The 2,111-nt window shown below is 31.8% G+C and overlaps 1 protein-coding gene across 1 annotated transcript in view; it reads right to left on the bottom strand.

Moving 5' to 3' along the window:
- LOC117181927 overlaps nt 1-2,111 on the bottom strand; it is a 4,346-nt gene that overhangs the window by 1,096 nt on the left and 1,139 nt on the right. The gene's annotated exons all lie outside the window — the stretch shown is intronic.

The raw sequence follows: 2,111 nt of genomic DNA, 5'->3' as shown, positions 1-2,111 counted from the left end.
TTATATTCACTAATAACAATAATAATTATTCTTTTTCAATGGCATTACATACAATTATACTCACTTATTAAATTAAATGAGAATAAAAATGAATTGAAATTGCTCCCGTGCAATAGGACCAAAATTATATAAAAAAATATTTATATAAAAATATTTTTATTTTCGGTAATTATTATCAAACTTGCAATAAAATATAGTAATTGCTTAATTCCTCCACCTTTCAAGCATTATATTAATTTTTCTTATTAATTTTGAAACTACCTATTTATCATTAAGTATTAACAGATAACATAGTCATATTATAGCTATAGCTTATTTCAATAAACATTTATTAAAGAAAGTTGAACAATATCATCTAAACATTTTATCATTATACATTACATCAATTGTGTGAAATATATAAATATTATTCAATAAAACGTTTATATTTATTTTTATATTATTAAATCAAACGCTGATATATTTTTTTCTAATTGTATTTCATTTTTGGAAAGGATAATGTCTTTCAAGCCCGGCGCGGCGGGAGGTATAATGACCGTGAAGGGCTAGAAACCAGTCGAACGACAAGATTTGTTAGGGCCAGTTTGACCTAGTCTGTTGACTGCCACTGGCAGCCACTGGCAGCCAATGCAGCCAATGGCTGCCTTTTGGTGAGCCCCGATCTACAAGTATATGTACCTATCTAAACAAATTTTCTTTAATAAATATGAAAAAAACAGAGATCAACGAAGTATGTGCACGGAGTAAATTGAAGGCAAGTAACTACCAATCTTGACAGAAGTTTTATAAATTTGCTAAAAATACTTCTCTGGCGTTCAACGGATTTGCACGATTCGTGAAATTCTGAATCGATTGATATATACTTTTAGGAGTCACTTTTTTCATTTAAAAAATGGTATTATGCTAACAATAATCTGTTTAAGAAACGTGCAAATCCGTTGAACGTCAGAGAAGTATTTTTAACAAATTTTGTCGGAACTTAAAATTTCGTTCATTTCATTAGAAAACCAAAAGAAAATTCAGAAATGAACCTAAGAAGGTTTTCTTGAGATTGGTGCCAGATGTGAAGCACAGTTGGCGTAGGCATTGTGACCTTCGGGGCTTAGGACTCAGCTGCTGTCCGGCGTGAGGTAAGGGGCATGCAGTGCAGTGAGTACAACAGCGTGGGCGTGTCTGATGATCTCCGTAATATTTGGCCGCTAGGATCGGTAGATGCTGGCCTTAAATTTACTTCATGCAGACACTTCGTTAAACTCTGTTCTTTCATATTTATTTAAGAAAAATTGTTTAAATAGGTGCATAAACTTGTAGATGAAAAGTCAATAGATGTTATTAATGTTGTAAATTTGTGAAATAATAATTACGAGCCGAGAAATTAGTCTTCAAAAGTAGGGTAACTTTGACTAAGCTTATTGTTCATCTAAGAAATGTTTATTGCAATTTCAAAACACTATGGACATGGATCATTCTTTTCTGAATGCAGAAATACCATATAAGTCATATTTTTCATTATTAAAAATTCTAATAATTTGTTGCCGAAAAAACTATTTTTCCAGCAAAAAAACAGGTGATGCTCGTATTCTGCAAGTGCAACAAAACTTTTGTTATTGAAAAATGGTCAAAGTCCACATTTACTGTAATTTTAAAATTTTATAAAGTATTCAACAACGGGAAAAAACTAAATATTACGCGAGAAAAATTTTAATAATTTAAATTATTTATTTAAACATTATATTACTGATATCCGTGTTAACAGTTCGTGTATTTTATATTTACATAACGCCGTATAATAATAAATAATTAGAAAAAGAGGGCTTAAAATTTGGTAATTTAACTTTTCTGAACTGTAGCTTATCAGGATAACTTTTTCATCGAGTTTCAACTTGTCGGTTTAGCGCAGTGGTTGAGACTCCCGTCTGTTAGGCAATATATTTAGGTATACAGATGTATAGGTTCGATACCCCGTAGCGTTAGCAATTTTATTTTTAACATAATGTTCGACATTTGATGCATGTATTCAATCTGAACAGGACCATTAACCCGATTCCCGTATCGCTGTTTTTTACCTACTTTAACCGTAAAGGACTATAGGGGGGGGGGGGGGGGGGGGG

Source organism: Belonocnema kinseyi, chromosome 10 (genome assembly GCF_010883055.1).
Source record: "Belonocnema kinseyi isolate 2016_QV_RU_SX_M_011 chromosome 10, B_treatae_v1, whole genome shotgun sequence".
In the NCBI taxonomy this organism is placed as follows: Eukaryota; Metazoa; Arthropoda; class Insecta; order Hymenoptera; family Cynipidae; genus Belonocnema; species Belonocnema kinseyi.
Note: the sequence above shows the minus strand (reverse complement) of the source record. Positions and strands in the feature narration are given on the sequence as shown.